The following is a 15157-nucleotide window of genomic DNA, read 5'->3' as shown; positions in this document are numbered from 1 at the left end:
TGTAACGAAAAACGTTACATACCCCTTTTTTCTACGTAATCGGTTAAACGAGTGCTAATGCTTACGCGTGGATTCTCTGCGGCTCGCATATAAAAGGAGTCGCGACGGCGTCCGCGCCACATTTCTCACGAGCCAGCATCGACTACGCGCGCTCCTAAATACTTAAATTGCAAATATAAATCCGCATTTCGGCAACTACGACAATTGCTTTTGATATTAACAACTTGTGAGTATAAGAAGTTCCCGTATACGGGTGAGTATTCCAATACCACACCACTTATTTTCGTAATTCGCTATTTTTGTAAAATGGCGGTCGCGGAATGTGCATTCGTTAATTACGCGGTTCCTGTACATCATTAGGTCAAACAAATACGTTCCCTTACGGCTGGCAGCAACAATCCAGCAGCCAGTTATTTAATTTTGATGAATCCGCGTAATTAACGAAGGCACATGCGATGCCACGCGGTTTTACGTGACTTGACCTTTTTAATTTTCCTTTTAGTCAACGTGTCATTTCACATTGTATTTATTTCGTATTATCTAGCTTTGTTCTTGCTTGTGGGTGCCTTCTGCCTACCCACAAGTACTTAACCTTTTTTTATTTTTCAGTTTTACATTCCGTTGTGATTTCTCCCGGCAGCAGGATTAATACGTAAGCGTTCCCTCATTGGGTAAAGCATTCCTTAAGCTGCCGGGACGGAATCGCAACGGGCGCGTGCACAGCAGCGCAGTATACCCGCACTGTAACATGTTACAGGAACTCCGTTAGGGTTTAAGACCCTCGGCCACTACGTGGCAAACACCAACTTCAAGCGACGCGCGTCGTGCCTGGCAGCCGCAGTTCCGGGTTCACTTCCCGTCGGAGTCCTCCTTCAACATCTTCCGTCTCCGACACGACAAGGCGCCGGCTATCTACATTCCAGCCGGCCTTTACCCAGGGGAGTGCATAACCCCGGGAGTGCTAACGATCCGTACCTTTAGGCCGGAGCCCACGTATTCATAAATTTTTATGTACCCTGGGATTCATTTCTCTTTTTAATTAAATCAGTTAACCGCCCTACCTTCTTTTATTTTCACCCTTATTAGGGAAAGGTAGGGAACCCAGGTTACAAAAGACATTCTTAGGTTTTCGCGACAGTTAGTATCTGTGTAGTATCTCAATTACTCAGCCAGCTGTGATTATAAAACCTGTAATTAAAACGAAATCCGAAACGTTGGTTTATTTGAAAAATGAATACGCGAGTTAGATCCGAAAAAAGGCTTGTTTCTACTACAGTGAGTCTAAAAGTAAGAAATTATGTTCCGGGGAGCAAACCAAGAACATAATTGCGCTTATTAAGTCTCACCTGCATTATCTTTCGACTGATATTAACATGGTTACCCCAGTTTGAGTAAACAAAATTCGTAAAAAGGAAAGTCAAATAACTAGGTATACAAACACCAATTAACTTGCCGCAGCATCTATTTACCCAAATAAAAATATTGAAAAGGCATTCAGTCTGTAAATAACTTCGACGATTAGCAATAAAATGCGTAGGTTTCCTGTGGGCTTTCCCCCAAATTTATCTTCAAAGGTAAAAACAGATATAATACACCTATCCAAATCAATTTAGTCTATACCACAGTTTCTCAAAGTGGTTCCTGACGCCCCCTGTGGGCGCTGAAAAGTTTTACGGCCTCGGAAGTAATCGGGGGGCATTGATACTATCCAGGGGGTGCTACCGCATTTGAAAAAAAAACCCTTAATTTTATTATATATATAAAGCAACCCTTTCCGACTCACTGATACAAATAGAACGCATACTTCTCGATATGGTGGAAAAAAATATATTATATCGTTGTACGCGGATGGGTTCCAAAGCAAAGAATCAAATATGAGATGACCTGAATGTGGAATATATGAGAGACTGATCAGCGGCCTGCAAAAACTATAATATATGGACCCCTCCATATTTGTATAAAAAATGTTCGAAATTAAAATAAACAAAATGGCCGCCATACAAACTTCAAGGTGTTCTATCACGGAAACTATGAGAGGTAGGTAGGAGGTGCTGGAGGGAATATCATACAGGGTAACAATCGTCAATTGTCTGTATCAAAAAAATTCAAGATGGCAAACTCAAAATGGCGGCCGAAGAAAACCTTGTTTCAATCGAGGTGTTTAGGTGTTATTAATCACAATTTGGGGTCAAAAGTTTATTTTTGCCATTTTTTAATACGGCTGCCAAACAAGCGTTTTTTTCGTTCAACATAGCTGCCGAAAGAGACTTGTTCTGATTCGGCTGAAAATTAGCATGTGGAGGTCTCTACAAGTCTCAATAACTATTTATACTCGAAATTGGTTTTACGCTATTTCCAAATATGGCTGCCATACAACCGTTCGTTGGCGGTAGAAAAAAAATTGCTCAATCTACAACAAAAAATTTCTAAGAAATTTTTATAAACTTAAAAAAAACACGCGATCACTCCGTCATTTGTGAACCGATTTCAATGATTCTTTTTTTTGTTTGACCTCTAAAGGATTAATTTAAATTTCTCTGATAAAGTATTGCTGAACATTCTTTTATCATGTCCGTATAAAATTGCATGGACTGTATCTCTGTGACACTGTTGCTACTGCTGTTACTGTTGATAGTAATTACAGCTCAAGTTTTCTGTTTTAAGTACCATCTGTCGTAGTATGTTTTGATTTTTGTAGTACTATTTATTTTCTATATTGTATGCTTTGTGTAGTTTTTAAAGGAATAAATTTATTATTATTGAGACTTAATTTAGTTCTTCAGAAGGGCAACAATCCTACTATGAGGGTATTTTACGGGGAATGGTAAATCTAAACATTGCTATCAATAATTGCGAGCTGTCCATTTTATTATTAATGCGTTTGCGTAACAAAATTAGCTCCACAAGATTTCAAGTGAAACCATTTTAATTTTTTTTTAGTATTAATTTTTTACCAAATCTCCTTATTAATCAAGTCACGGGCATGTTACGTATAGCTTTTTCAGAGCGAAGATCGCCTAATCATTATTAATTGTATGAGAAAACGAAAATCATGGCGTATTAGAAATTCCAATTATCCGTTATCATCTACTACAAAGATAAATTATTATACCAAAATTTGTTATACGACATTTATATGATATTGGTGTTGAAGGAAGCAGCCATTTGGAAGCGAAGTAGTTAAACAAGTGTGTTGTTCGTTCACGCGTCTGGCGATGATATGCTTCTTTGTATATTTGATTTAATTTCTTTATTATTTTCTTGTTAGTTTTATATGTTTTGTTTTCTTTTTCTTGCTGGTGATTTGTGTAACTATGATACTATAAGTCTCTCCTTGCTTTTATTGGATATTTTATTTGCTATTCTTTATTCTATGGAAATTCGTTTTTTAAATTTCATTACTTATAACTAGAATAATAATTACACCCAGTAGAGCTCCTTGTGAAAGAGTTCGTCTAGGGAAGTACTACCACCTTGCCTATTTCTGCCACCAAGCAGTAATTTGAACAGTAATGGGTTCCGATTTTGAATGGTAAGGTCAGCTCATGTCTCAAGGTGACGAGTGCAACGGCAGTGCAACTGTCATGGACAGGCGTGTCGCTTAACACCAGGTTAGGTCACAGAACATGTTCGTCCTGTCACTTAGTATAATAAAAAAAACTATACTCAACAGTACATAACTACAGTCTGTAAAAGAAGAAGACAACCAAATTGACAACAGATAACATACGTACAGGGAATAACAAATAGGTTACTTTCTAGTAAAGTCAGTACAACTTTTACGTAGACTCGTCTTTTTCCTACATTTAATCCAATTCTTTGCCATAATTTAAGGTTAACGTGGCCGTAAACGAGGACATATTGTCTAATCGCTCCTTAGCATGCTACAAAGAGCATTAGCAAAATATCACACTGTCATCTTCAATTTACTAATGAAATTAAATTTTCATATACGCTTCCTTTCACGTCGGTTAACGACGCTTCTATAATAAGATTCCTGTTGATATACGTTTTACATTTACGAGGTTTCATTATGATGAAAAAAAAAATGAGAAAAAATGGAGAGAACACTTTAGCTCGTATTTCCTCGATGATTGGGAACAAATTACCTGCTTCCGTAGACGAATGGTTACCATCCTGTTTTGCCATGCAGGGATTCCGGGTTTGATTCCCGGGCCGGGAGAAATATTTGTATGGCTTATTTATCTCGTGATTTTGAGTGTAATTTGTGGTTTGTCTATGCATGTGTCTCCATGGCACTTATACAGAGTTTCTTAGCGCGGGACTACGAATTTTACAAGTCGTGCGCTTGGTGTTGATAATCGACGCGCCTGTTGTAAGCAGTTGCATTACCACTAATAGCTTTAAATTGCACGGATCTGAGGCACTTACTTCAAAACCGAAATACAGTAATGCTCACATTGCTGCTTGGTTATAGTTGCTGGCTATAGTTGCGTTAAATACATTTACAAAAAAACATCAATGAAATTTCTCACACATTCTTCGTAGTAATATGATTATTTCTTGTAATAGTAGTGTTTATGCAGTTTCATAAAATCAAGTCTAATTTACTCTCTTATAATATGAAGATGCTTTTAATTTCAATTGTCAGTACTTCTAATAATTCTTTTTATAACGATAGCAAGTGAGGGGACCAACAAGTCGTGAGACTGATGGTAAGCTACACGCCTGTCTATAACTGTTGCATGTGCAGCCTGAGGAGTACTGCCACTGCACCCGCCTACTGCTTGGCGGCAGAAATAGGTAAGGTGGCAGTACTTCCCTGGACAAACTCTTTCGCAAGAAGCTCTATTGCTACTAAAATAAAATTTAAATTAGAATTTAAACCCCCTTATGCAAAGCAGCGTAATACAAAAAGTAAATAAAAGTCACCATATATATCAACTACACATCGAGACGAATTCAATGAGCCCAAACACGATAGTTCTGCTGGAAGTTGTTGAGGGGTTGGGGAGTTTGCAGACTGTCCTGGTTGCAGGTTACCAAATTATTGTCATATCATCAGATTTTCATATCATACCAAATCTCAAGTCCATCAGATAGGTGGAAGCAAAATAAATGTTCACTTCACGACTGCACTATAACCTGTGCGTGCACAGGAACTTTCTAAGTTCAGGTTCTAACTCCCAACCAGCCAGTGTCACTGAGTTCATTCCGTCCTTAAGAGGCTAGTGCCTCGGGTGAACCGCCTCGGGTGACCCGCCTCGGGTACACGTACTGTACTCCCCCTATTTCCTCTCGCTCATTTCCCGTTGCGCATTGTACAACTGACGGTTGCCAACGCTAAGCCGTTGTCTTTAAAGTCCACTACCCAAACTCCTCTTTAGTGGCGGAGTTCTAAGGCACACTCACTTTCCGACGCCGAGGCGTTTATCCTGTTCCCAGAAACCTACGTGGTTGGAGGGACCAGCTCGGAGGAGCAACTAAAACCCAGCGGTTAACTCCACCGCCACAGGGAGGTGCTTCAGGATCTGCTTGCACATCCTACTGGTATGTCTCTATCGATGGCCCGCAGGCAGTGGGCACAGACCTTTGGAGGGAGTCACGACATAGATATAAGGGCGCCAAGAAGAATGTGGGCGTACTGCCTGCTTCGTCTCCCCGGCCGCCGTCTACGAAGCGCGTCAGCGAGGGGTTCATTATCTCTGAGGCGTTCCAAAGTCTCTTTCTACGAGACTACGCTCTCGCAAAAGGAGACCATAGAGTTTTTGCGCTCACAATAGTTGACAACGAAAGATCTCCTCCCACTATGGCAATCAGGGTTTTACGACTGTGATCCTTCCAGAAACTGGTATAAGAGCAGATGTTCTTTAAACAGCTATGCAAAGGTTCATCAAACATAGGCAAGAACCATTCCGATCAAATTGACTTTCAAATAAAAAAAAATCTCTTTGAGATTAAACCATCTGTTTAGGAGTTTCGATACCACAAACAAACACATACATAGACAAAGGCTTCGACTCTTTTACGTTGGAAGTTAAAAAGAGAACCTTGAATTCTCGTTCCACAAAATTCAGGCAAAACATTCCGAACATTTCTTCCAGAATCTAATACGACACTTAATACGCTTCTCACGATCTGGTGACACCTCCGTACGGTATATTTACTTATTTCTTTAAGCTCATAGTCCTGATTACACGACCTGCTGCCTCAGCTTAACGTAATCACTTTACGCATTGTCACAGGTTCATAAGACGAAGTGGAAATTTCGAAAGTCCCTGCTTAGGTGTTTTACTCGTACACACGGCTTTTAAACATAATATTGTGTATTTTTTAAAGGGAAATAGTAAAGGCCCCGAAAAACAAATAAAATTGCAACGAAGTGTGACGAACTGTAATACTAACTAAGCTGCGTTAAAATGAGTTGCTGAAAAATGACCACAATCTATAATTATAATTATAATTCTAAGAAAAAAAACCGTATTTCCGAGTAATATACCATAGTTCCGAAAGAAATACTAACTTACCGAAAATACATAAATAATTCTATAAAAAACATTTTCACCACACTGTAGGAACCTGTTAAATATTACAAATTAAGTAATGTTTATTATATAAGGATATTACACATATAATATCTATATGACTCGCTATGGTGCATGTTTCTTTGATACTAAACTATAAATTAAAAGCCGAAGGTGCGCAGGGAATCGTGTCTGTTTTCGATTATACAGTTTACAACGCTGAATCTTCATATTGACGAAATAATTTAATTATTGTCACACACTGGGTTCCATGGTGGTTCAAAAGAAAACAAATGAATTTTATTTAGTAGGTTAGTACATGAACAAGCAGCACGAGCTGAGCGAGCGAATCTAAAATCAAAGTATCTTAGACGGATAACAAAAATATATCAACTACAAAAAAAAATACCTGGTATATTATTATTTTTATAATGTACCAGACTACCAAACCAACTACCCGGCGTCAAATTAGGAAGTTCTCTGACTTTTATTACCAGAGCAACGGAATTGGAGAAGTTAATTTCCCAAATTGTTCCCACCGGGAATCAAACCCGAAACCTTAATAGCCCACATTGTAAACTGTTGAGCCTCCGAGGTCGTCATATCATTAAAACATTTCTAAGATTATTGGTTCATAGTTAATTATATTGTTATCAGAATATACATGTACCTAAACATTAATAATTGTTGTTTGTTCTTTTAGATTATTTTTTCACAAAGAAAAGTAATAAACCTTGATACTTGGGTGTAAAAAAAACATATAAAGGAACTTCCAATTTACTTACACCGACGACAGTCACACGTGACGGAAAAAACAACAAAACATCTAAAGAAAATAAAAAAATGAAACATACGGCTTAAGTCAAGATATTTTCGTGAGTTCTTTCCTTCTTGTCCTTAAGTTAGAAATGCATGAGCCTCAGTTTGAAAAGAAATGTAATGACTACAGAAAATTCTTCCACTGTTACCTACTGCCAACTTTTAAGTCCTGTTTTAAGTTGTAATGCTTGTAGTTTGCTTTATTTGTTAATTTATTTATTTATAAAATATAAGTGCGTATTTGAACTCCATCTCACCTGATGGAAAGCGACAAGGAAGGCAGAATTAAATCGTGTAATTCCATCGCACACTCTCCGTGATGTATCCTGTAAAATAACGATAAGGAGGCAACTTTACGGCGGTGTTCAAGGCTCTGCAGCTTCGCCTCCACTCATTCCGAGTCACCTATAACTTGGCACGGTTGTCAAATAAATCCAAAGTGGCCAGCTGATATGTAGCAGAGCCATCCCAAAGGTGGCAGCAGTACTCCATGCGCGATTGGACTTGTGCTCGGTACAGCTGAAGCAACTGTCCCGGTTAATCTCGGTACCGGTCAACTGTTGTAGTTTACAAAGTAAAAGTTCTCTAAAAAACAAAGAAATTATTTCTTTGTCGTATTATCAGTCGGTACGATATTTTTACTAAGAGCCTATGCACATGGCGTATTTTATACGCGCCAACGATCATCTGTGCGTATATGCACCGCTGATGGATATGTGGCGCGTATGTATCGAGTCTTTTCTTATGAGATAATTTTATTTATTAATTTCAGTTAATTTTTGAAATAAAGCAACTACATGAACTTCTAAGTGTCAACTTCAGTGCAAAGTAAAATAAAATACGCCGTGTAAATAGACTCTTATGTAATGTACATCCACCAAAAGTTCTAAATTCAAATGAATTAATTTTGTGGCATTGATATGCTTTTGTTTTTTGTTTAAATTAAATTTGTCATCATCATTGATATTACGTATTATATAGAAGTATATATTCACATATATTTAACATATTAATTGAAATGTTAGAAGAGGCATATCACGACTTACATATCTTGATCAAGTTGGGTCCCTAAAGAAGGTCTCGTTAAAAGTACCAAGAATAAATAAAATGTAGGTTAGACGCTGATACGCGTGGAAGGACAAAAAGTCAATCTCAGTACATTGAAAATATTTTGAGGAAACACAGTTTTGGGCGCATAATATTTTTTTTAATTTGTTTATTGGCAAAATATACAACATACCATCAAATTCGATTTATAACCCTGAATTATTTAGGTTACAAACTTTAATTAGTTTTTAAGGTCACATAAAAACTAGCAACTGAAAACAACCGATTCTTATAAGAAAATCCAATAAATTGTAGCACACAATAATAGCACATGACACTTAACTCTGTCTTCTGACACTAATTTCTGAATTCTAAACCATTTTTTATTTTTATACTATACTAAGTAGCAGGACAAACAGGTGGTAAAAAATGATAAGCAAGCAACACGTCCATAGCAGTTGCAGTGTTCTCAGGGCTTAAATCGCAAAAATCTAAGGGACACTGCCACTGCGCCCGTCATATTGAGACATAAGTTGACGAGTCCCATGTAATTTCACCAGCTTCCTAACCCTTCAAAACCGGAACGTGAAATATTCCACCTCTAAGGGTGGCAAACTAGGGGATGAATCCGATTTCGCGCACTTTCCGGTAACCGATTTCAATGAAACTTGGCAAATAGATATAATTCCACGAACTTTTGAGGTCGGTTTTTTAGTACTCCGTGCTGAGATTGTGTGGGTGTCTGTTCATATTTAAGCATTACGCAAAAGCGCTTAGACCGCTGTTAATGAAAGTTGGCTTGTTTATAACTTGTTATTGGATACAGTTATTTCCCAAAGGCTACGTGATTGCCGTAAAATTCATAATGACTCTTAGGTTACCTTACAATTTGCGAAAGACAACCTGTAGAGCGTCTCCTCTCTAGGCACGCAAGTACAATTTTTGGTGGGCTTATTAGCCCTATTAACACACGTTACAAAGGACATATACAAAGGTGAGCTTATCTCTAGAAGAGATCTCTTCCAGGCAACCCTAGCCGTGGTGTAAAAGTGAAGTCTGTGGGACTAATTATTGTACAATAAAATTTAAATTTAAATGTGACTTAAAAATATATAAATGATGGTAATATATATGAACTTTATATACATAAATACATACATAAGCAGAATATATATTATAATAACAAGTTTCTAGTATAAATATATGTTACCGATTAACTAACTAATGCGTTCTACAGGAAGTGCTCTTTTAATTTAAGTTTGAAAGATGCGACAGACGGACTTTCACGAATACCAGCACGCAGTTTATTCCACATACAAGCTGCACTAGTCGTAAAATAATTGTGGAAGAACTTGAAGTTGGATTGGGGATATAATAGAGTTTTAGTGTCCCAGGTATGTTTTTACTAGGAGTTAAGGGAGAAAAACGGGTACACAATTATTGAGGAAGCTGGGGGTAATGTAGAATTTTGTAAAGAAGACAAAGAACGCATATCTCGGCGAAGTCGGATTGGTAGCCATTTCAACTCAGTCCGAAACTCTGAGACATGGTCATATTTACGTAAACCGAAAATGAAACGGATTCCCAGATTTTATAAGCGATATTATAAGCTCTCCAGTTGTCATATTTGATATTTTATTGACTTCTTCTAGCTGTGGTAGCCTAACGGTTTTATCTACCGCCTCTCGAGCAGGCGATATGGATTTGAATCCGGGTTCGTACATCTGAGTTTCTCGGAATTTATGTGCGATATTTAATTTGAAATTTAGCATGAGTTTTTCGGTGGAAGAAAACGTGACGAAACCTGCACTTTGCGGAGGAGGTTCACAACCACCAGGAAACATGTGAAGTCCTAAACCCTCGCCGGAGAGGAGAACCGTGGGATGTATAAATGGGTTGATGATAAATGACTTCTTAAGGCACGATTTACATTACAGCGTAATGGAATGGAAGTGAATTTTTGTAATTAAATTATACGCAGCATAATTAACTTTTTGTCAACTGTCTAACGTACTAACTAGATTCGAAATGGTAGTGTAGCTCAGATGGTTAGGAGCGGTGGCCGCGGCATGGCAACAAACACTGGTTCGGGTTCAGTCAGATCGCAGGTTTTTCTTTGTGTTTTTCGATTTTTGTATTTTTTTATCCATGACAATTGCAACGCCACCCAGAACTTTAAATCGCAGAAATCTGAGACATAAGCCGCCAAGACTCATGTGCCTGTAATTTTACCAGCACCCTTACCCTTCAAAACGGAAACACTGTATTACTCACTCCATTGCTTAATGGCAGATACAGGCAAGGTTACAGTACTTCCCTGGACGGACTTTTTCCAAAGGAGCTCTACTACTACGAAAAAAAAACTCGTGTCCTAAATTAGTCCTGACTGAGTAGATCCCTGTACGAACTCGCTCGCATAAGTTATAGCACCCTTCCCGTATAACTAAGAGGTTGATAGGGAGGGTCACTATAAACACAACTTATGTACAAAAGATTTAGGACTGGTCCTACTGAGAATCGAAATCCGATACTTAACAGCCGATCTTTAAAATGAACCACTATGCAAACGCTTATTATACCAAGTGTCCAATGGTTGTTTTAAATTTATCTAGAACTACACTTAAAGAAGTCGAGTTGTACAAAATTAAAATGTCGCGTTCATTTGTGCACTCGGATTTTCGAGTACAATCCGTAAAACCCGAAAACTAGTTTTACTCGAAATATTCAAAAGAGAAATCCGGAGCTACGTTAATTGGTGCAGAAAAAGCGAACATTTCGACACCAGTTTTATTGAATAGATATATGTGCAGTTTGAGGGAAAACGGATTTGCAATTAAAATTGAAAACAGGATGATGCAGCTAGATTTTGTATTGCAATACTGATATGAGTTTTGGTTTTGGCGTTTATATGAAATATTGGTGACAACCAAGTGCCATTGCAGCCGTAATCATAAAAAGAACCAGAAAAGTTGGTTTGACATAAAATAGTATCTATACACATTATCCCCTGAAGTACTGCGCCTCGATAAAACTATTATATTTTTAGCTCTCAAATTCGAGTGGTAAATTTAAAATTATATCACTATAGCTAACATGGTGAGCACCGTGACATCACATTGCATTGTTATGTCATCGTGAGAGCAATGATTGCAAAAGATTAGCACAGTGCCAAACATGGCTGCAAAGTCGCAGCTGATTTTAAAACATTTTGACAGTTCTGCACACAATTTTATCAAATATTTAAAAAGTGAGCGCGACAAACGTGATGTAAGTAAATAATAAAAACAACCAATTATATATAGATATATTTATATATATATATAGATATACAAATTATTGTAAAAAGTGGGGGGAAAACATTTTTAATACACTCCAATACATGAGAGTAATTAGAAATACGTAAATATTAACTAATATAATGTAAAATATATACAAAACAGAAACTACAAAAACCCGACATATTTTGTTTCATCGTTTTTGCAGCGATGATTAAACGACAAAGATAGCTATATACGCAATTTCATATAGTAGTCCTCGTTCTTCTAAATGTATAAATAAATGTACAAATAAGCAAATTTATCTTTATCAACTGAAATAAACATTGTCACCAGAGACGAGACGAACAAGTCGTGCGTCTGGTGGTAAGCGACACTCCTGTCCATAAGAGTTGCATTGAGTGGCAGACAGACAGAGCTTTAAATGGTAAAGATCTTACGGGCACTGCCACTGCACCCGTCACCCTGAGACATAAGTTGAAAAGTCCCATGTGCGTGTAATTTCAACAGCACCCTTACCCTTCCAAACCGAAACGCAGTAATGCTCACATTACTGCTGGCGGCAGAAATAGGTAAGGTGGCAGTACTTCCCTGGACGAACTCTTTCACAAGGAGCTCTACTGCTACTTGACGGTAATAGTTTCGGGCGGATAAACTTTTTTTTGTTAGTCAAAAATATCTATTACGATCATTTTGCATAACAATTAAACTAAAATTAAGTAACACAGTTTTAAGTAACAAAAAACAATAAGTGGGGGTTGCAGATCTCGTTTCGTTGATTACGTTAGTAATTTATTTAGAAGGGCAGAAATGTTCCAAAATACTGGCCTCTATTTTCAAAATAAATAGAGAACGTCGTAATTGATAAATTGGCTAGTTTTCTATTTATAAAGGTCGGGAGTATGATGTATCGCGGAGGGAGCAATCTGTCTTGTTTACGCGGCGGTGGTGGCGTCGACAAATCGTTTCATTTCCTTCACCGTGCTAACGTAATGGGACCATTGTTTAATGGAGGGTATCGCACGACCCACTTCCGAGTACAATGATTCTAATGCAACTTAGTTTCAGGTGCTTTTTTCAAAGTTTATCCTGTCAGGGAATTGTTTAAAATTGAGTCATTCGTTTTCGCGATTGTCGCACACAGGAAATGTAACTTTTTTTTCGAATCTAAAGCGCGTATCACAGCTGACTGAGGTGGTAATGTCATCAACCAGTTATGTCTAATTAATGTAAACCATTCTAGTTTTTTGCAACTACGTTGAAAAATACTATGACACTGATCATGTCGTCTAAAGGACCCGAAAAGTTTGTTTTGTTTATAAAACATGGTTTCATTTCATATTCTTTAATGTTCGTTGTGATGACATTATATTTGCATTGAAAATAAGTAGCAGCAGAGCTCCTCGTGAAAAAGTACTAAAGTAATTTGAACATTACTGCGTTCCGGTTATGAAGCGGGATCTGTACAGGTTGATTGTCCCCAGTCAAGTAAAAAAACCAATAAAACAATGCGCAATAAAACAACAATGTAGATTGAGTGAGTGAATTGATATAATGTTGATGAGGTACCAGGATCGCAGCAAGTGAATGGCTGTGGCTTCTACGCGATGGGAAAAGAGCATGAAGTATATGCGAGTGACTAAAAATAATACCACTGCATATAAAGTAATCAATGTATTGCTATATTAGCAGCAGTAGAGCTCCTTGTGAAAGAATTCGTCCAGGGAAGTACTGCCCCCTTACCTATTTCAGCCGCCAAGCAATAATGTAAGCATTACTGCGTTCCGGTTATGAAGAAAGGGTGCTGGTGAAATTACAGGCACATGGTGCTTGTCAACTTATATCTGAGGGTGACGGGCGCATTGGCAGTGCCCTTCAGATCGTTGTGATTTAAAGCACTGAGTGGTACTGCAACTCTTATGAACAGGCGTGTCAGTTACCATCAGGTGGGCGACTTGTTCGTCCAATCACTTGGTCTCGTAAATAAAATATAATAACAAATCGACAACAGCAATTTACACTACGCTAACTCGAATTTTTGCGTTTTTAATGCCAAATTATGTAGCTTAAGGTTGGTAGGTATTACCTACTCAGAAGCCTTAATGTTTTATATCCTAAGTTCATTGTTAAGTCAACAAAAAGACGACAGGTTTAATACAAAAACCAATGTCCGAAATTAACTTGTATAAACGTAGTCACATAAAAAAATATAAAGAAACTAAAAACATTTCACCAAAATCGCAGTTTTCTGTGTCCATGCCATTGACTTACAATTATATGGACGTCGGGTCCGCGCTAAAAAGTGTCCGAACTTATAGGGCGTTAAAATCGTATACAGAGCGTCATTCACGCTTTAGTCTTCGTTTGTTCGACTGACAACGAAGCAAACAAAATTAGACAGTACTGCGATGACATTACAATTTAAATTCAACGTTTTAGCTTTTTCATATTCCTTTACATGTCACTACATTTAAATAAGTTGACTTGGGACATTTTTTTCGTGGTTTTTGTATTAGACCCGTCGTCCATTTATTTCTAAGTCAATGGTTCATGCACTAAATTTACTTAAACCACTTATTTATCAAAACAAGATCTACAAAAAAAAGAGTTTATAATATAGGTCGAAAGCTAACCGGAAAGCACAAAGTCTTCCCAATAAACCTTTCGGAACTAATGGGAAAAATCCGAAATGCCTAAAACCTGACAACAGCAGCAGGTCCCGATTCGAGAATCTAACACAAACTGTAATTTTTCTCGTAACTGAAACCGTACAATGTCTTAAGTCTAATGACTTTAGTTGATGACAGTACATATGATCTGAATCTCACAATAAAATCGGCAATAGTTTTATAATATTTATATAGTATATATATAATAGTTAATAAATATACACAATAGTTTCACAATTCCAAGATTGCTGCGTGTTTCAGGCTTACTTGGATATTCGGTGGTAGTTACTACTAATCACGCTACACATCACAAGTTTTTAAGGTCTGATTTAATAGTTAGTCATATTAGTAAATGTTTATGTAAATTATTGAATGTTTTTATTGCCGTTTTCATAATATTTTAGACAAAAATTAACTAAATTAGCTTGATTTCGGTGGTAGCTGAATTCGATGGATCAAATATGGCATTAACTGTTAAGAATCTTGTTGCCCAATTTACAGAATCTTATGTAAGTTCGAGTTATTTTTTCTTCGCGCTCAATGTTTTCCTGAAATTAAAACAAAATCAACCACCGAAGTCAGAGAATTTAGCCCTTCCTAGAAAGCCCATTTACATTGTAACATCATTGCAGTATTGCTTAATTTTACTTCCAACAATAATAATTCACCATAGCTTCTACTGGAAACTTAACAAATTAATGTGCACTATATTTAACTTCTAGTAAAAACTACTTGAACACAAGAGAAATGGAGTAGTCTTTACTGTCAATTTTAACTAATTCATTTTACCAATTTTCACAAGTTTTTATTATACAATATTGATATGATTGACAAGCGCGCTGTCGGTCGACCACACGAAGAC

At 37.3% G+C, this 15157-nt stretch overlaps 1 long non-coding RNA gene across 1 annotated transcript; it reads left to right on the top strand.

Moving 5' to 3' along the window:
* The first annotated feature begins 6 nt into the window (after positions 1 to 6).
* LOC113226412 lies at positions 7 to 1057 on the top strand. The gene is made up of 2 exons (XR_003310094.1): positions 7 to 253; positions 758 to 1057. It is a non-coding gene; the product is annotated as an uncharacterized LOC113226412 (long non-coding RNA).
* The last annotated feature ends 14100 nt before the right edge of the window (positions 1058 to 15157 follow it).

Source organism: Hyposmocoma kahamanoa, unplaced genomic scaffold, assembly GCF_003589595.1.
Source record: "Hyposmocoma kahamanoa isolate Upper Pololo Valley unplaced genomic scaffold, ASM358959v1 190, whole genome shotgun sequence".
Taxonomy (NCBI): domain Eukaryota; kingdom Metazoa; phylum Arthropoda; class Insecta; order Lepidoptera; family Cosmopterigidae; genus Hyposmocoma; species Hyposmocoma kahamanoa.
This window is presented reverse-complemented; position numbering and strand designations above follow the sequence as displayed.